Genomic DNA, 20,726 nt, shown 5'->3' with positions numbered 1-20,726 from the left:
TAGCTGCATTCAGTTGGAATTTTCTTACAGGTATCAAAGTACATCGGAAAGGATGTGTTTAAAGAAAGCAGGACTGGATTCTAGGCTCTATTCAAAAATGAGTTTACTCATCAGTACATCAAGGTGGCATTAAGAAATTGTAACTAAAACAAAACAACTGAGTTTGAAAACTTTACATAATATATTCCATATACTAAGAGGACTATGAAAATCAATTAAACAAAAGACACTTCAAACCCTCCCCGTAGCGGACCATAGACATGCTATAAACAACCCTCTACCATAATGGGAGTCCCAATACTATCACTGGTGTCAGAAATCAGGGGGAAAAAAGAATCAGTGTAAAAAAACTCTAAATAGGAGAAAAACTGATTCAAAAAAATCCTCTGCTACAATGTATCCAAATTTGAAAGGGTTCTGCAAAAATTTATAATTCAATTTAACAACAAAAAAAGCAAGCTTGCCTACACTTATGTTGAAAAGAAATCAGTGCTGTCTCACAATTCCACAGTCTTGGTTCAATGGCATCTCAGTCAGTAGTATTGATCCTCCAGTCCTTACCACTAAAGACCGTCAACTTCTTGGTAACTGAGGTGGAGGGGCATAATCGAACGGAAACGCCTATCTCCATGGGCGTTTATCTCCGAGAACGGGTCCGTGAAGGGGCGGGCCGAACCGTATTTTAGAAAAAATGGACGTTTTTGAGCTGGGCGTTTCTTTTTTTTTGCGATAATGGAAACTAAAAACGCCCAGCTCAAAAACGTCCTAATCTGAGCCATTTGGTCATGGGAGGGGCCACGATTCGTAGTACACTCACCCCCCTGATATGCCAGGACACCAACTGAGCACCTTAGGTCAGTGCGGTGGACTTCAGAAAAAGCTCCCACATGCATAGCTCCCTTTCCACAGGTGCTGAGCTCCCAACCCCCTCCCCAAAAACCCACTACCCACAAATGTACAACACTACCATAGCTCTTAGGGGTGAAGGGGGCACCTACATTTGGGTACAGTGAGTTTTGGAGGCCTCCCATTTACCAGCACAAGTGTTACAGGTGGGGGGGGATGGGCCTGGGTCCACCTGGCTGAAGTGCACTGCGATACCCACTAAAAGTGCTCCAGGGACCTGCATACTTGCAGGCCTCTAGGACTTGTTACTGCTGTATAACATTGGCACACCAGTTTACACCTGAAGACTAATCTCTCCGAAAACGTCCTTTATTGGAATAAGCACGCTTACTCACAGTTAACTGCAGATCAGAGGTTGTGCCCCACCACTGGCAACGAGTCTCCCTGGTAGTGAGATTAGCAGGTCAGAGCTGGCAGAATGTTGTACAATGCCCTCTTTCAGCCACATTCAAGGTAAGAACTAAGTTCTCTAACGTGGCTAACACATGGAAGGGATCTAAAATTGGCTTACAAAAATGGCCACTACCTCATGGACTACCGGAAACACAACAGGGCACACTCTGACCCAGTAGGCAGGGGGAAAAGCACCATGGGAGAAGAGCCTACCAACTACCAACATCGTGAGACTGTAACACAAGCTAATGAAATCACGGAGCCCAATACCCTACACCCACCACAATGCAATGCTGATGTGACCCTGTAGTGCACCCGAGAGCCACATCTGACCCAGGGAAAGGCTGTGACAGGATCAAACATATTCTGCTGTCATTTGAGGCTGGCATAGAGGCTGGAAAAAAAGTTTTTAAAGTGGGTTTTTTTTTGGTGGGAGGGGGTTAGTGATCACTGGGGGAGTCCGGGGAGGTCATCCTCGATTCCCTCCAGTAGTCATCTGGGAAGTTGGGGCACTGTTTTGGGACTTGTTCGTGAAAAGAAAGGGTCAAAAAAGTGACCCCAAATCGCGGTAAAAACGCCTTTTTTTTGATTATCAGCTAAAGACGCCCATCTCTCCTCGGCTGATAACCACGCCCCAGTCCCGCCTCCACTACGCCTCCGACATGCCCCCATCAACTTTATTCGTTTCCGCGACGGAGTGCAGTTGGAAACGCCCAAAATCAGCTTTCGATTATACCGATTTGGACGCCTTTGTGAGAAAAACGCCCATCTCCCGATTTGGGTCGAAATATAGGCGTTTTTCTCTTTCGATTATAAGCTGGATAGTCTGCACCTCTAAAATCAACGTAGCAATATGGCAAGTTATTAAGAAATTGCATACATCTTCACAATAGCAAAAATGATGCTATTCTTATGCAAATAAATCATCCTCTTATCAGAACCCAGCAATGAACCTGCTAAATTCAAAAAGCCAGACCAGTGACAGAATAGTGAATTACAATTCCTGGAGAAGTGAGGGCAGGGTCTCACATTGTTCTTGCTGTAGGGTCTCACATGGTTCCTGCTGTTTCATAGACATTTGTAAATCCCTCTCCTAAAACAGTTTTGCTTTAGAATGCAGCTTAAGCTCTCATCAGAAAATGCTTATAACTGGAATGTTTGTCTTTTCATTCTGAATTCTATTTCTGGACGTGGCTTTGAAAATTTGGGACCAAGAGTGATCGCTTTGCTAGTAAGTGATGTCGTAGCAAAATAACTTAATGAGAGCTTAGGAAAAGGCCACCTGGTAAGAAAGCTGTTTCTATTTTTTAACTACAGTATGTCATGGCAAATTAGAGGAGAGAGAGCAACACAGACTCCACAACCTTTGATACATATACTGGGAAGTTCCTACTCACTATTTAAATCCACTTTGATTAGCATTCATAGAGAAGAGTAACCTATGTGCTAGGATGTAGTTCTTTACTACCTTTTCCTAAAGAGTAAATGGTATAATAAACATTCTAAAAAGATTGATTCCCATGTGAGACCCTGACACTGGAGAACGATGTATCCTCTGTGCTTCAGCACCTTTCCTTTCATAGAGTAGAAGTTGGAATAAGCCAATCTGATTGAGGAAAGCAAAGTGATCTGGGTAATTTTTCCTTATTGAGATATAGAGAAAGGTAAAAAGGAAAAACTCTGATATCCAAGCACTCGGGGACACCGATTGCCCAAGGCAGGAGAAACACACAAAAAGCCAAGAGGCTGGTATTTGTTGTATTGGTTTATTAATTAATTTATTTGTACTTGATTACATGCCTTACTGGGTTACTTGAGGCATGACCAATAAATAAATAAACATCCTGCAAACATAATTCAAAAATTCAACCCATTGTTCCCTACCCACAATTACACTCATTTTAAAAAATATTTTTATTCAAAGAGATTCTTAAATATATGAACATACATGAATGTTATACATGTCATCATAACGAGGTATATCTATTACAAAAATCATTAACAATAATATATTTATCTAATATTCCTGAATAATAATAATACAGAAAAATTCAAAGTTTATCGCTGTGTATACAGTTTTGTAGATCTTTGAAGCAGTCTTAGGGGAGGATAAAAGAGATTGATACCAAGTAGAAAACTTTGATATAGACGGGTCATAGGTGGTTACATCTAAAGCTCTTGTAATAAGATTAGTAATATAACACCACTTAGAATATTCATTTTGAGGCAGATTATAAATTACTTGTAATAACCTTAAGAGTGGACTAACACGGCTACCACACTCCTCTACTTGTAACATATTGAAAGGAATAATGGAACCCTATAAAATCTAAAATATATATTCACCCCCCCCCCCCCCCCCGGATATTCAGCCAGCAGTAGTCAGCATTTTCAAAGTGCTGATCACCATTGGCTAAATTATACCTGGATATTCAATGTCAAGTCATGCCCAGGCACTGGCATTGAATATCTGGGCATGGACAGCCAACAGATAACCACTGGCACATATGTGGGTCCCAGCTGATATTCATCCAGGACCCAGATAAGACACTTAGGGGTCCTTTTACTAAAGGGCGGTAGGGTTACGGCCAGCTTGGTGCGTGGCAAATTGGACCTACCACCGGGCTCACCCAGGAGCCTGGCAATAGTTCCAGTTTTCCCATATGGCATTTCCAGTGTTAGAAAATACCTTTGTTTTTTTCTAGTGATGGGGTATGCCTGGTGGTAATCAGGCAGTGCCATGCGCTGCCCCATTACTGCCAGGTTACCGCTGGAGCCTTCACCACCTCTTAAATAGGAGGCGGTAAGGGCTCCAGCTGTAAATGGCTGTGAGTCATTTTTTTTAGTTACCACACAGCCATTTACTGGCCCTTTTAAAAAAAAGGCCTTTTTACTGGTGGTGATAAAAAGTGACCTCAGTGTGCGGCTATTCCGATGCTACTGTGGTCCACCTTTTAGCGCCGTTTGGTAAAAGGGTCCCTTAGGGTGGAAGTTATTGACATGGGTAACCAATAAGATGTGTTATTTTACTGTGAAGCCCAGTTATTAGGACTAGGTGTCATTGAATAAAATTGGACCTGTGCTAAAATACATGAGTTAGTGGCAAAACAATGCATCTTAACGGTAGGCTATGTGGAGGGGCATAATCGAACGCGAACGCCTATCTCCATGGGCGTCTATGTCCGAAAACGGGTACGTGAAGAGGCGGGACAGACCGTGTTTTCGAAAAAATGGACATGTTTCAGCTGGGCGTTTGTTTTTTTTAGCGATAATGGAAACTAAAAACGCCCAGCTCAAAAACGTCCTAATCCGAGCCATTTGGTCATGGGAGGGGCCACGATTCGTAGTACACTCGCCCCCCTGACATGCCAGGACACCAACTGGGCACCCTAGAGGTCCGTGCGGTGGACTTCAGACAACGCTCCCACATGCATAGCTCACTTACCACGGGTGCTGAGCACCCAACCCCCCTCCCCCAAAACCCACTACCCACAAATGTACGACACTACCATAGCTCTTAGGGGTGAAGGGGGCACCTACATGTGGGTACAGTGGGTTTTGGAGACCTCCCATTTACCAGCACAAGTGTTACAGGTAGGGGGGATGGGCCTGGGTCCACCTGGCTGAAGTGCACTGCGGTACCCACTAAAAGTGCTCCATGGACCTGCATACACGCAGGCCTCTAGGACTTGTTGCTGCTATATAACATTGGCACACCAGTTGACACCTGAAGACTAATCTCTCCAAAAACATCCTTTATTGGAATAAGCACGCTTACTCACAGTTAACTGCAGATCAGAGGTTGTGCCCCACTGGCAATGAGTCTCCCTGGTACTGAGATTATCAGTAGGTCAGAGCTGGCAGAATGGTGTACAATGCCCTCTTTCAGCCACATTCAAGGTAAGAACTAAGTTCTGTAACGTGGCTAACACGTGAAAGGGATCTAAAGCTGGCTTACAAAAATGGCCACTACCTCATGGACTACCGGAAACAAAACAAGGCACACTCTGACCCAGTAAGCCGGGGGAAAGCACCATGGGAGTAGAGCCTACAAACTACCAACATCATGAGCATTTGCCACAAGCTAGTGGAATCACGGAGCCCAATACCCTACAACCACCACAATGCATTGTTGATGTGACTCTGCAGTGTGCATAACAGAAAAGGTGTCACACTCACCCGAGAGCCACATCAGAACCAGGGAAAGGCTGTCACAGGATAGAACACATTCTGCTGTCATGGAGGTGGGTACGGCATTTGAGGCTGGCATAGAGGCTGGAAAAAAAGTTTTTAAAGTGTTTTTTTTTTTTGGTGGGAAGGGGGTTAGTAACCACTGGGGGAGTCCTGGGAGGTCATCCCCGATTCCCTCCAGTGGTCATCTGGGCAGTTGGGGCACTTTTTTGGGACTTGTTCCTGAAAAAAAGGGTCCACAAAAAGTGACCCAAAATCACGGTAAAAATGCCTTTTTTTTCGATTATCAGCTAAAGACGCCCATCTCTCCTCGGCCGATAACCATGCCCCAGTTCCACCTTCACCATGCCTCCGACACCCCCCCCCCCCCCCCCCCCGTCAACTTTACCCGTTTCCGCGACGGATTGCAGTTGGAAACGCCCAAAATCAGCTTTTGATTATACCGATTTGGGTGCCCACGGGAGAAAGACGCCCATCTCCCGATTTGGGTCGCAATATAGGCGTTTTTCTCTTTCGATTATAAGCAGGATTGTTACCCGGGACCTGCATAAGGTGGTCTCTCATTTACTTCACTCCTCCAACTAACTCTGTCTCTTCCCCATATCCTCATCTCATTGACCCCTTCTCATCTCGAGAACTTACCTGGAGGTGATCCCCAGTAGTCTAGTGTGACAGGGCAGGAGTGGTCCCTTCCATTCCTGCTGCATCTGGCTCCAAATTTTAAATAGCAGTACTGACGTCTGATGCAGGCATGGTAGTGCCGAAAAATGTTGAGCTGATAATACAGTATCACAATAGAATGGACATCCTGTACCTCATCATCATTTTATGGTTGTTGTCTAAATAAACTTTTGTGTCTATTGTTTTTGTGGCTGCTTTTCTGCTGCTGCTGCAGCTGTTTGTTGCCTCTCATTGGTCTGCAATGAGAATATGTTATGGCAAACACCAAACCATTGAATAAATTTCACCTATTTTCTCAAGGCATAAGGCCTTAGCAAAGTGTTCATTATCAGCTCCTCTCTGTAGGGTGCTTTTACTAAGGTGCGCTGAAAAATGGGCTGCGGTACTGTAGACTCGTGTTTTGGGCAAGCGCAGAATTATTTTTCAGCGCACCTACAAAAAATGCCTTTTTAAACTTTTTGCCGAAAATGGCTGCGCGTCCATTTTGGGTCTGAGACCTTACCACCAGCCATTGACTTAGTGGTAAGGTCTCATGCGGTAACCGGATGGTAATGACCTACGCGCGTAGCTGATGCATGTCAGAAATTTAAAAATATTTTTGGGACGCATGTAGCAGATACGCACCAAAATTGAAATTATCGCAAGGCCCAATTTGGCACGCGTTGGGCACGCGTAGGTACCTATGCGGCTTAGTAAAAGGGCCTCTATGTTTCTCACCTTGCTGGGATTAAAGCATTATGGACCCCTTTTACAAAGGCATGCTAGCATTTTAGCGCACACTAAAAATGTGTGCGCTAAACACTAGAGATGCCCATATATTCCTATGGGTGGCTTAAAACACTAGCACGCCTTTGTACAGATCCCTACATGCAAGGAAGATGGGCTACACAACCATGGTGCCTATTCAGGAAGACAAGAAAGTGCCGTATACAGCAGAGGACCACAATCAGTACTTGCTAAAACCTATGCTTTTTGTAATGCAAGAGTCCAGTTTCCAAACCATACGGTTTTGTTGACTCAGTTTCAAATGTTCCTTTTGTGTTGTGGCTGGGCAGACTCTAGTCTCCACTTCCTTAATGGGTAACAGGCTGGCAGTGTTTTCATGTACTTATATACTAAACCAGTGTGTGCAAACCATCTTCTCTTTGAGAGTCAAGTGGGAGCCACATGGTAAATTTTTGCATGCAGCCACAAGATAAAATTGACTCTATATCCCTATATCCAAAAATATATTTTCACCAAATATTATACATATTATAAAGCTTTAAGACTTTTGTATTTTCCAGTATCAACATTCTGCCACTTTATTTAATAATTTGCATTGCACTTTCATGCTTATAGCATTGAACTTGCCAAGTCAGAATTTATGTGATTTGGCTTAACATTTTTTAAAATACATAGTAGAGAATTCTAACTATGAAAGTTAGATTTTAGGGGCCCAATATTCAACCATGGCCGCCAGTGGTTAAGAAAACTGCCAGCCGCCACAGTTTAACTACCTAGACCAGTGCTTCTCAAAAACAGTCATCAGGCCACACCCAGCCAGTCAAGTTTTCAGGATATCCACAATGAATATGCATGAGAGAGATTTGCATGAATTTCCACCCCAGCATGCAAATCTCTCTCATACTTATTCATTGTGGATATCCTAAAAAACAGACTGGCTATATATGCCCTGAGGACTGGATTGAGAAACACTGACCAAGAGAAATGCTTTAGATCAGGCAGTATAGCAAATTTTCATAAACTACAAAATAAAACTGGATATTTAGCACTGGTACCTGAATACTGGCCAGTGCTGAACATCCAGTTTCAGCCTGCTAACTGGATAATGTCCTCTTAAGTCAGGGATTCTCAACCCAGTCCTCAGAACACAACCATCTGGCTGGGTTTTCAGGCTATCCGCAATGAATAAGCATGAGATAGATTTACATGCACTGCCTCCTTGATATGCAAATTCATCTCATGCTTATTCAATGTGGGTATCCTAAAAACCTGACTGGCTGAGTGTGCCCCGAGGACTGGGTTGAGAAGCACTGCCCTAAGGGCCTCTTACTAAACCACACGAGCAATTCCTGTGTGGCAAATGCGCTGTAGCCCATTCATTTTGAATGGGATGCTTCACATTTGTTGCTCGGGAATAGCTAGTGCGGTTTAGTAAAAGAGGCCCTAAGTTAATAGTCTTGTTTTCAACTGGGTCCCAGATATACAGTGATGTGCCTAAGATCATGTGGAAAGTCCATGGAAGAGATGAGTCTTGAACGTATGTCCCAGGAATTCTTCTGAATAGTATCCAGTACACGAAACCCCTAGGCTGTTCCTATTCTCTTTCAGGCATTTTTACTTTTTTTTTTTTTAACTTACTAAATTCAGCTTTCTTGTTTTGGAACAAATATTTCCTTTTAACATACTTGAGATTCCTTTTCTTGTAACATGCAGAGGCGCTGCCAGTTTCTCCTGCTGCACGAATGCACAGCGCTTTTTATGTGGCACAGCACGGCTGAACACATCTTCTTACACATATACGAGACTGTGCATTTCCAACTGGAGGAGTGGCCTAATGGTTAGTGCAGCAGGTTGTAGACCTGGGGAATTGGATTTGATTCCTGCTGCTGCCTGATGGCCAGCAGTGGGTGGAGATCCTGGGGAACCAGGTTCAATTCCCTCTACAGCTCTATGTGACCTTTGGCAAGTCACGTGGAGGGGCACTTTCAATATGATTGCTATTCAGATTTTGGATGTTTTTTTGCAAAACGTCCAAAGTCGGACAAAGAAGTTCATTTTCAAAAAAAGAAAAACGTCTATCTTTTTTTTTCAAAAATATTGTTTAGAACAAGGCTTTGTAATTTGGACGTTTTGATTTTCGGTCCATTTTCGGAAAAGAAAATGTCCAAGTGCAAAACACACAAAATCAAGCCATTAGGATGTAAGCAGAGCCAGCATTTTTGCTAAACGGATCCCCCTGGCATCCCAGGAAAGCAATAGGGTACCCTAGGGCACACTGCAGTGGACTTCTCACCATTGCTCCCTTATCTTTTCTGCTGAGCCCCCCAAAACCCTCTACCTCCAACTATACACCACTACCATAGCCCTTACAGGTGAAAGACGCATCAATATGTGGGTACAGTGGGTTTCTGGTGAGTTTTGGAGGGCTCACAGTTTCCTCCACAAGTGTAACAGGTATGGGGAGGTATGGGCCTGGGTCCACCTGTCTGCAGTGCACTGCACCACTACTAGGCTACTCCAGGGACCTGCATGCTATTCTAATGGACCTGAGTATAACATCTGAGGGTGGCATAGAGGCTGACAAGTAATATTTTTAATCACATATTTTAGCAGTGGGAGGGGGTTAGTGACCACTGGAGGAATAAGGGGAGGTCATCCCCGATTCCCTCCAGTGGTCATCTAATTATTTAGGGCACCTTTTTGTCCCTTATTCATTATAAAAACAGGTCTAGCTCAAAACATCTTAGTTTTAGTCCTGGACAGTTTTGTTTTGTTCCATTATAGCTGAAAAGTGTCTAAGTCTTAGGAATGCCCAAGTCCTACCCTGAACGTGTGATTTGGACACACTTCTGACAGACTTCAAAGAAAAATGTCTAAAAATAGGTTTCAAAAATACTGATTTAGATGTTTTTGTGAGAAAAATGTCCAAATGCTGCTTTATGCCACTTTTTAGACGTTTTTCTGTTTTGAAAATGAGTCCATTAGCCCTCCATTGCCCCAGGTACAACAGTAGTACAATGTACTACCTAGACTGTGAGCCCTAATAGGGACAGACCTAGGGCCTGTAAAGTGAAGCTGTAAACCACTTAGGTCTAAGCAGTATATAAATACTCAAAATGAGCACGGTTTCCTCCGTAAGGTTCCAGGTACCTAGCGCCCGCCCCGGCGACGGGGGCGCGGCGGAGGTTTGAAGACTCGAGCGAGGCGGGGCGGCAGCGGCGACGGGCGCCGAGGGCCCCGGCCCCCGTACGCCTCGGGCGCCCCGCGTCCGCCGGGGAGAGAGAGGGGGGGGCGGTCCTCCTCCTCCTCACCCCCGCGCCGGCGATCCCCCGGGGAAGGGGGGACGCCGGGCCGAGCGCCTGGACCCCCGAGCCTCCGGGCTCGTCGTTTTTCCTTTCGTTCTCCCGTCGACGCCGCTCCGCGGAAGGCGGGCGTCCGGAAACCCACGACGCCGCCCCGCGCAGACCTGAGGGCGCGACTCTTAGCGGTGGATCACTCGGCTCGTGCATCGATGAAGAACGCAGCTAGCTGCGAGAATTAGTGTGAATTGCAGGACACATTGATCATCGACACTTCGAACGCACCTTGCGGCCCCGGGTTCCTCCCGGGGCTACGCCCGTCTGAGGGTCGCCCTTCCCGTCAATCGCCCCGGCGCCCGCCGGGCGCGCGGCTGGGGCCGTTCGCAGGGTCTCCGGGGAGCGGGGTCCGCCGGGGCCCCGTCCCTCCTCCGCCGACCCTTCGACCCCTCAAGAGCAGACCCGGGGAGCGCGGGGGCCGACCCAGCGCGCGTCCGGGCCACACGCGCGCGGCTGTCTGCGGTCCAGCCCGAGGCTGCCCGCGCCGGCCCTCTCCGCCGCCGGCTCCGCCCGCGCCGTCCCCCCCCTCCCAGACCGCCCTCCGGGCTACGACCTCAGATCGGACGCGGCGACCCGCTGAATTTAAGCATATTACTAAGCGGAGGAAAAGAAATGAACTCATTTCACAGATATGTTCACCCCTGAGGCAGGGTCACACACAGAAATATAGTCATGTTGGAGCTATTCATCATATTAAAGGTCTTATTTTGGAATCAATTAGTGCATGGTTAGCGTGTGAGCCCTTCCTGCTTATAATCGAAAGAGAAAAACGCCTATATTGCGACCCAAATTGGGAGATGGGCGTCTTTCTCCCATGGGCGCTCAAATCGGTATAATCGAAAGCCGATTTTGGGCGTTTCCAACTGCAATCCGTCGCAGAAATGGGTAAAGTTGACGGGGGTGTGTCGGAGGCGTGGTGAAGGCGGAACTGGGGCGTGGTTATCGGCCAAGGAGAGATGGGCGTCTTTAGCTGATAATCGAAAAAAAAGACGTTTTTACCGCAATTTTGGGTCACTTTTTTTGGACCCTTTTTTTCACAAATAAGTCCCAAAAAAGTGCCCCAACTGCCCAGATGACCACTGGAGGGAATTGGGGATGACCTCCCCGGACTCCCCCTGTGGTCACTAACCCCCTCCCACCAAACAAAAAACACTTTAAAAACTTTTTTTCTAGCCTCTATGCCAGCCTCAAATGCCATACCCACCTCTATGACAAAAGAATGTGTTCTATCCTGTGACGGCCTTTCCCTGGTTCTGATGTGGCTCTCGGGTGAGTGTGACACTTTTTCTGTTATGCGCACTGCAGAGTCACATCAGCAATGCATTGTGGTGGGTGTAAGGTTTTGGGCTCCGTGATTCCACTAGCTTGTGGCAAATGCTCACGATGTTGGTAGTTGGTAGGCTCTACTCCCATGGTGCTTTTCCCCCTGCTTACTGGGTCAGAGTGTGTCTTGTTTTGTTTCCGGTAGTCCATGAGGTAGTGGCCATTTTTGAAAGCCAGCTTTAGATCCCTTTCACTTGTTAGCCACGTTACAGAACTTAGTTCTTACCTTGAATGTGGCTGAAAGGGCATTGTACACCATTCTGCCAGCTCTGACCTACTGCTAATCTCAGTACCAGGGAGACTCATTGCCAGTGGGGCACAACCTCTGATCTGCAGTTAACTGTGAGTAAGCGTGCTTATTCCAATAAAGGATGTTTTTGGAGAGATTAGTCTTCAGGTGTCAACTGGTGTGCCAATGTTATATAGCAGCAACAAGTCCTAGAGGCCTGCGTGTATGCAGGTCCCTGGAGCACTTTTAGTGGGTACCGCAGTGCACTTCAACCAGGTGGACCCAGGCCCATCCCCCCCTACATGTAACACTTGTGCTGGTAAATGGGAGGTCTCCAAAACCCACTGTACCCACATGTAGGTGCCCCCTTCACCCCTAAGAGCAATGGTAGTGTTGTATATTTGTTGGTAGTGGGTTTTTGGGGAGGGGGTTGGGTGCTCAGCTTCCCGTGGTAAGGGAGCTATGCATGTGGGAGCTGTTTCTGAAGTCCACTGCACTGACCTCTAGGGTGCCCAGTTGGTGTCCTGGCATGTCAGGGGGGCCAGTGTACTACGAATCGTGGCCCCTCCCATGACCAAATGGCTCGGATTAGGACATTTTTGAGCTGGGCGTTTTTAGTTTCTATTATCGCTAAAAAAAAACAAACGCCCAGCTGAAAAATGTCCATTTTTTCGAAAATACGGTCTGTCCCGCCTCTTCACTTACCCGTTTTCGGACATAGACACCCATGGAGATAGGCGTTCGCATTCGATTATGCCCCTCCACATCACCTACAAAATAAGAGTAGTTAAATGCTCATGCACTAATGTCCATGGGAAAATTAGCATGTGGCCATTTAAGCTGAAAATATGAAAATCGGCCATTTTACCCATATGGTAAAAATGGCCTTAGTGTTTAGGACTGACATGCATAAGCATGCGCTAAGGCCACTTTTTAGCGCAGCTTAGTAAAATGATCCCTAAGACATGTAGAACCTTGGAGCACAGGTTAACATGAAGGTGTATTTTCAAAGCACTTAGACTTAATAGTAACCTATGGAACTTTGTAAGTCTAAGTGCTTTGAAAATTAGCCCTGTGTATCATAGTAGATGGCGGCAGATAAGACCAGAATGGTCCTTCCAGTCTGCCCATACATTCTGTTTACGCTTATTGCATTTTCCATACCACACTTCATGGGAACGCATTGGTGGGAAAATGTGGGGTACAAATGCTACAAACAATAAATAAAATAATGTTAGGGTACAAACTAAAAAAAAAAAAAAAAAGATAAAATGGAAAAAGGGAGAAAACAGAAGAAAAAGAAAAGACCAGCACCCATTTAACTTCTGCAATTCTTAGCTGACAGATGACCCCCTCAAAGACTAGGGAACAGGTGTGCATGTGCAAGTATGAATCGAAAAGTCTATAAACAAAGAGAGAAGAAATATGACAGGTCAAGGCTAATCCTCAACTCCCTGCACTTGAATGTTCTTCTGCCCTGAAGCTTTCATACTATGGGTTTCCCTGCAGATTGTCCAGTCATTATGAAAAAAAAAACATCCAATTTTCTTTGAACCAACAAATCTTCTTTTGTTTGTGGTCTTCCAAGCAAGTGAGAATGATCATCATTCAGCTCTGCATGGCACCCAAGGCCAGCTTCATCAGATCTAGAAGCAAATGGGAACTGAAGGTTAATTACCTGCCTCACCCCTACAAACCCTCAAACTCACTCCATCAGTGTCATTTGAACAATGAGCAAATGTCACCAAGCCAAGTCTAGCTGTTTTGCTGCTGTTACTGTCAAAATGTTTAACTATGGCCTGGGAGTATATTCAAATGTTTGGTCATGACTGCTGAGATGGTTTCAAAATTGCTCATTGGGAACCATTGCATCATTTCAAAGTTCACAACCATGAAACATGTTCAGATGTGAAGTATGATTCTGTGGAAGGGTTAATGCTTCCCACACATTGCACAATACGATATCTGCCATATGTGTGTCTTCAGCAAGGGGATTCTGCTATTAAAAAAAAGTAACAAACAATGTTGATTAGTGACTGAGTCTGGCATATTTCCTGTGATCTAAAGTTAGCTCAGAGTCAAACTGAGATGAAATATTTCTACAGTTTAAAGCTGCCAGTACTTAGTTGCAGAAGTACTGGTGGAAATAATTGTGCTGAACATTATTTGCCACTATCAAGGGAAAACTGAAGTCAGAGCTTAAAGAAAAGATAAGTGAGAGATTTTCATGTCAGCTGCTTTTGAAGAAGTATAAAACTTGAATAAATTGGTACAATACAGCTAGGTTGGAATTATGGCAGAATGCATCATAAGCTATGTTCACCGGCAGGACATGTAGACACAGATAGAGATGTGTGAATAATACACATTTTAATGGTATATTTATTTATTAGGATTTATTTACCGCCTTTTTGAAGGGATTCACGCAAGGCAGTGTACAGTAAGAATAGATCAAACATGAGCAATATGCTAGGCTATGTTTACAGAGGTAGTATTAATGTTAGCTGCTGCATTCAATGCATGACCAGGCAGATGAAGGCCAAACGACAGCCAGTATGGTTAAAAAGTGAGGTGATGGAAGCTTTTAGAGCTAAAAGAAAATCCTTCAGAAAATGGAAAAAAAGGATCCGACTAAAAATAATAGGAAACAGCATAAAGAATGGCAAGTCAACTGCAAAGCGCTGATAAGGAAAGCAAAGCGAGACTTTGAAAAGAAGATTGTGTCAGAGGCAAAAATATATAGTAAAAACTTTTTTAGGCATGTTAGAGGCAAGAAGATGGTAAAAGAATCAGTTGGACTGCTAGATGACTGAGGGGTAAAAGGAGAACTCAGGGAAGACAAGGCCATAGCCAAGAGATTAAGGGCCCTGTTTACTATGCTACGCTGTAACCAGGCTAGTGTTTTTAGTGCACACTAACGTTAGATACACCCATATATTCCTATGGATGTCTCTAGCATTAGCAAGCACTAATTTTTAGCTCACACTAAAAATGCTATCACACCTTACTAAACAGGGCCCTAAATGAATTCTTTGCTTTGGCCTTCACTGAAGAAGATGTGGGAGAGATACCAGTGCCAGAAATGGTATTCAATGCTGATGAGTCAGAGAAACTGAAATATCCTATATAATAAAAAGCACCTCCAACGTTCTGAAGCTAAATCCGTGAAAGTGAAGCCTTGAAGTATTCATGCTCCTGCTGTATCCATCTTCTGAATTGACGTCATGTACTTCCGGGTTCGTCACAAACAGCAGTGACCAATCACTGGAAGGGAACGCTGCAGAGTTGCCAGGCCACGGAACGCGACGTCACACGCATGAGGGTGTCGTTGTCCCTCCCTCCCAGTTCCAAGCCCCCTCCCTCCAAATTTTAAAAGCCATCTTCACTTACCAAGTCGGGTTTACGGCAGCCAGCAGCAGTGGTAAAAGGCGTGCAGGCTCAGCCCTTCTCTCTCTCTCAGCTCTGGTCCTGCCCTTGCAGAAACAGGAAATGAGGGCGGCAGGGGCGTAGCTATGGGTGGGCCTGGATGGGTCCAGGCCCACCTAGTTTAGCTTCAGGCCCACCCAGAAGCAGAGTCCGTGTCTTCCAATCCTCACCCTCTCCCACCCCTGCTGCAGCGCTTGCATTTAATGCTGTCGGTGCTGCTGTTGCACCTCACAGTATTCCACCCTTGCGGCAGCGCTTACACTTTGCTATGGTGCTGCCTGACAGCTACTCTACAGATGCGGCACCGACGTCCCGCTCCGGGGCCTTCCCTCTGCTGCGCTGATGTAACTTCCTGTTTACGGAGGCAGGACGCAGAAGGCCCTGGAGCAGGATGTCGGCACCGCATCTGTAGAGTTGCTGTCAGGCAGCGCCATAGCAAAGCGTAAGCGCTGCCGCAGGGGTGGGAGACTGAGGTGCAATAGCAGCACCGACAGCATTAAATGCAAGCGCTGCGACAGGGGTGAGAGAGGTGCTAGGTGCTGGACTTGTTGGGGGGGGGGGGGGTAAGGAAGATTTGAAGGTGCTGGCCCTGGGAGGGGCCTGAAGGGAACAGAAAGGTGCTGGACTTGCCAGGGGCAGAGGATTGTAGGGAAGGGAGAGAGGTACTGGACTTGAAGAGGGGAGGTTGGAGGGAAGGGGAGATGTGCTGGATATGCAGAGGGTTGAAGTGAAGGAGAGAGGTGCTGGACATGTAGGGGGGCTGCATGAAAGGGAAAAAGAGGTGCTGAACATGTAGGGGGGCTGGATAAAAGGGAGAGAGGTGCTGAACATCTAGTGGGGGCTGGATGAAAGGGAGAGAGATGCTGGACATGTTGGGGGGGGGGGGGGGGCTGAAGGAGAGGTGCTGGATATGCAAATGATGGCTGAAGGAAAAGGAGACAGATGTGGACCTGCAAGGAGGGCTGGAGCAAATGGAGAAAGGTGCTGGACCTATGGGAGGGGTTAGAGGGAAGGGAGAGAGATGCTGGGAGAAAGAGCCAGATGCATAAGGGGAAGGAAAGAGAGGAAGAGAAGCTGTTTGGGGGGTGGGATCAGAGAGGAGAGGGACACATTGGTGTGGAGGAGGGAGAAATGGGACATAGAGAAGTATACAGATACAGAAAGAAGATGATGGGCATTAGGTGGGAGCATGGGAACAGGGACACAAATGTGAGATGCTGTATGGGGGTGGCACGGGGATATGGAATAGAGATAAAATGCTGGACACTGGAGTGGGGGGTATATCGACACGGGGGGGGGGGGGGAGATACCAGACAAGGGGGAGAATAGGAACACAGAAGGGATATGCTGGGCATGGGGTGCATAGGTGCACAGAAGAATGATGATGGATGAGGGGATATGAACACAGGGGAGATACTGGACAAGGAAATATAGGAAAACAGAGATGGGAGATGGATGATGGACATGGAGAAAGAAGAAATGTCAAATAGACAGGAGACCCTGGCAAATGAGTTAAAAGAAGACAGAGGGAAGCAGAAACCAGAGACTGGGACCAATATGATTTGAGAAATAAAATGACCAGACAACAAAAAGGTATAAAAATATTATTTTATTTTCAATGTTGTGAATATAATATGTTGGATTTGGAATGTACATCTTGCCAAAGTTGATGTTAAACATAGCTGGGGTCCAGGACAGAAATCTAGGAAAGGACCCCAAAGTCCATTACCAGGCTGCACCTTCAGCTTCCAGGCCAGCATGCAGGCTTTCTCTGGCCAAGGAACCAAGCACAATTGCCCTAGTTGCAACCCCTAACACCATCCTTGGCATGTGCCATCTTTATATTTTGCACAGGAGCAAATGCCTTTCTTTCTTGTTTCTCTGGTGTTGTACTACATGTAAGGTCTAGTTTCTTGGGGTTTCCGTTTAATTTATATTTCTAGAGTTTGTGATCACTTATTCTGTATTTGGCATTTGTGTCCTGTGTGTGTGTGACTGAGGTATTCTGTTAGCATGAAGTTTCCATGTAGCATTCTGTAGTAATTTGGCTTGTTCAGTTTTCCCTGATAAATGTATTTGTATTTTAGGGCCGTACTATAATATTTAAGGCACTTCTTTTTCATAGGTAGGATCTTTGTTTTTGGAAGTTAGTGTCGGCATGGTAGATTTGCTCTAGGTTCTGAGTGACTTTTGTTTTATAGATTTTTAAAATTAATTTATAATATGTCTGTAATTGAGATTACACTAGAAACCAAAATTTCTTTGTATGATGAGTTTTATGGAGAATTGTCCTTGCTGTGCTCTGTATCCATTATTGGTGGAGGACCAGGAGGTTCTCTGGATGCAGAATGTGTTTGGCTTCAATACCATATATGTGTTGGAGGACCATGGCTCAATGGGGCTGAATAGTGCAGTCTATTGTACTTCCCTTAGCTCTCAATTGGCCTCATTGAAGTTATGGGGAGTGGGGTAGGGACAGAGCATGGGTGCATCAGGTTGCTGTTTTTTCTCTTTCAAAAAAGTTGGCAACTCTAGTGCCAACCCATCCAACCTGTTGGCCCACCCAAAAATTGCCTTCTGGCTACGCCACTGGAGGATGGGACCAGAACTGAGAGAGAGAGAAGGGCCGAGCCTGTACGCCTTTTACCGCTGCTGACAGCCGCCGTAACCCCGACTTCATAAGTGAAGATGACTTCTAAAATTTGGAGGGAGGGGTGCTGGAACTAGGAGGGAGGGGGGATCCTGGAACTGGGAGGGAGGGAGGAGGGAGGATCCTGAAACTTGGAGGGAGGGGGACCCTGAAACTCAGAGGGAGGGAGGGGGCAACCTGAAACTCAGAGGGAAGGAGGGAGGGGATTGATGACCCTGGAACTCGGAGGGAGGGGATGACCCAGGAACTCGGAGGGAGAGATGGAGAGAGGGGGGGATGACCCTGGAACTCGGAGGGAAGGGGAGCCCATGGCACACACTCTCATTCTCACACACACAGTCTCTCTCTCTCACAGACACACTCGCACCCAGTCTCACTCTCTCTGTCACACACACACACTCGCACATTCACTCTCTCTCTCACACAGTCACTCTCACATACACTCAGAGGAAAACCTTGCTAGTGCCCGTTTCATTTGTGTCAGAAACGGGCCTTTTTTACTAGTATCTCTATAAACCTAGAAGATGTAATGGGCTAATTTGATAAAATGAAGAGTAGCAAATCACCTGCATTGGATGGTATACATGACACAGTACTGAGAGAATTAAAAAAATGAACTTACAGAGCTATTGTTACTAATGTGTAATTTATCTTTAAAATTCAGCATGGTACCGGAATATTGGAGTGTGGCCAATGTAATGCCAGTTTTTAAAAAGGGTTCCAGAGGTGGTCCAGGAAATAATAGCCCAGTGAGCCTGACGTCAGTGCCAAGCAAAATGGTAGAGAATATTATAAACAGAGCATGTACATAAATATGGATTAGTAAAACAAAACCAACATGGATTTACTGAAGGGAAAACTTGCCTCACCAATCTACTATATATCTTTGAAGGGATGAATAAACATGTGAATAAAGGTAAGCCAGTCAACATGGATTTTCAAAAGGCATTTGACAAAGTACCTCATAAAAGAGGAAAATAGAAAGTAATAGGATAGGAGCTAATGTCCTATTGTGGATTAAGAACTGGTCATTTATTTATTTAGATTTTGCTCACACCTTTTTCAGTAGTAGCTCAAGGTGAATTACATTCAGGCACACCAGATATCTCTCTGTCTCAGGAGGGCTTACAATCTAAGTTTGTACCTGAGGCAATGGAGAGTTAAGTGACTTGCCCAAGATCACACAGAGCAACAGTGGGATTTGAACTGGCCACCTTTGGAGTGCAAGACCGATGCTTTAATCACTAGGCCATTCCTCCACTGAAAGACACAAAACAGAGAGTATTAAATGGTCAGTATTCTCAATGGAGAAGGGTAGCTAGTGGGGTTCCCCAGTGGTCTATGCTGGGACCTGTTTTTTAACAAATTTATAAATGATCTAGAGATGGGAATAATTTGCTGATGACACAAAGAGGGGCATTTTTGATATGACATCCAAGTCCGACTTTGGACGTTTTGCTCAAAACATCTAAAATCCGAGTGGCAAATAGACATCTTGCTGTTTCTAAAATAGTTATATCTTTTTTTCCCCCAAAAATGGACACTTGCTAGATGTTTTTGTGCTCTGTGCATTTATTTTTTTTGGTCCATTTTCGGAAAAAAAAAGTTCATGTAAAAAATGCACAAAATCAAGCCATTGGAATGTAGGAGGAAACAGCATTCTTAGTAGACTGGTCACACAGCCATCCCAGCAGAGCAGTGGGACACTCACAGGGGGCACTTCTGTGGACTTCACATAAAAACTCCCAGGTACACATCTCACCATTACCCCCTTATATTGTATGAGAAGCCCTACAAAACCCACCAAAAACCTAGTGTACCCAACCATACACTGCTACAATAGCCCTTATGACTGCAGGTGTCACTTATATGTGGGTACAGTAGGTTTTTGGTGGGTTTTGAGGGGATGACACTTTTCACCACAAGTGTGCCAGCTAGAGTGGATTATGGGCCTGGGTCACATTCTCCACAGTGCACTGCATTGACCACTAGGCTACTCCAGGGACCGCCTTGCTGTTCTAATTGGATTGGCTATACCATCTGAGGCTGTCATAGAGGCTGATATGTACTGATCCTTTGGGGTTGGAAGAGCATCAGTAACTACTGGGAGAGTAAGGGGGGGGGGGGTCATTCTTTTATTCTTCCAGTAGCCATCTGGTCATTTAGGGCACTTTTTGTAGCTTAGTCGTTATTAAAACAGGTCTAGCTCAAAACATCTTAATTTAAGACCTGTACATTTTGGTTTTGATCCATTAAGGCATAATTACATCCAAATGTTAGGAATGCTCTAATCTCACCCCCAACATGCCCCCTTGGCATTTGGACTCACTGCAGATAAAATATGTAGAAAAACATCTGAAAAATATGTTTCAAAAATAGCAATTTAAATGTTTTTGCAAGCATAACGTCCAAATGCTGCTTTATGTCATAAAAAAAAAATTCTCTTTTGAAAATGAGCCCCAAAGTTATTCAAAGTTGTTAGGTCACAAGAAAATTGTGAAACATTACAAGAGGACCTTGCAAGACTGGGAAGCTGGGCATCCAAATGACAGAAGATGTTTAATGTGAGCAAGCACAAAATGATGCATGTGGGAAAGAGGAACCATTTCCCAGGAAAATGATTCAGGTGTCATACGTTGAAGCCCTCTGCTCAGTGTGCAGTGGCAGCTAAGAAAGGAAATAGAATGTTAGCAATTTTTAGGAAAGGAATGGAAAACAAAAATAAGGATGTTATAACGCCTTTGTATCGCTCCATGGTGCGACCGCATCTTGAATATTGTGTTCAATTCTGGTCGCCTCATCTCAAAAAAATGTTACAGAATTACAAAAGGTACAGAGAAGGCTG

At 45.3% G+C, this 20,726-nt stretch overlaps 1 non-coding gene across 1 annotated transcript; it reads left to right on the top strand.

The window, feature by feature from the left end:
• The first annotated feature begins 10,373 nt into the window (after positions 1–10,373).
• On the top strand, positions 10,374–10,527 carry LOC115471449. Its single transcript, XR_003942338.1, has one exon. It is a non-coding gene; the product is annotated as a 5.8S ribosomal RNA (ribosomal RNA).
• The last annotated feature ends 10,199 nt before the right edge of the window (positions 10,528–20,726 follow it).

The sequence above is a fragment of the Microcaecilia unicolor genome, chromosome 5 (assembly GCF_901765095.1).
Source record: "Microcaecilia unicolor chromosome 5, aMicUni1.1, whole genome shotgun sequence".
Classification (NCBI taxonomy): domain Eukaryota; kingdom Metazoa; phylum Chordata; class Amphibia; order Gymnophiona; family Siphonopidae; genus Microcaecilia; species Microcaecilia unicolor.
The sequence above is the reverse complement of the archived record's forward strand: the minus strand, read 5'-3'. Positions and strand labels throughout refer to the sequence as shown.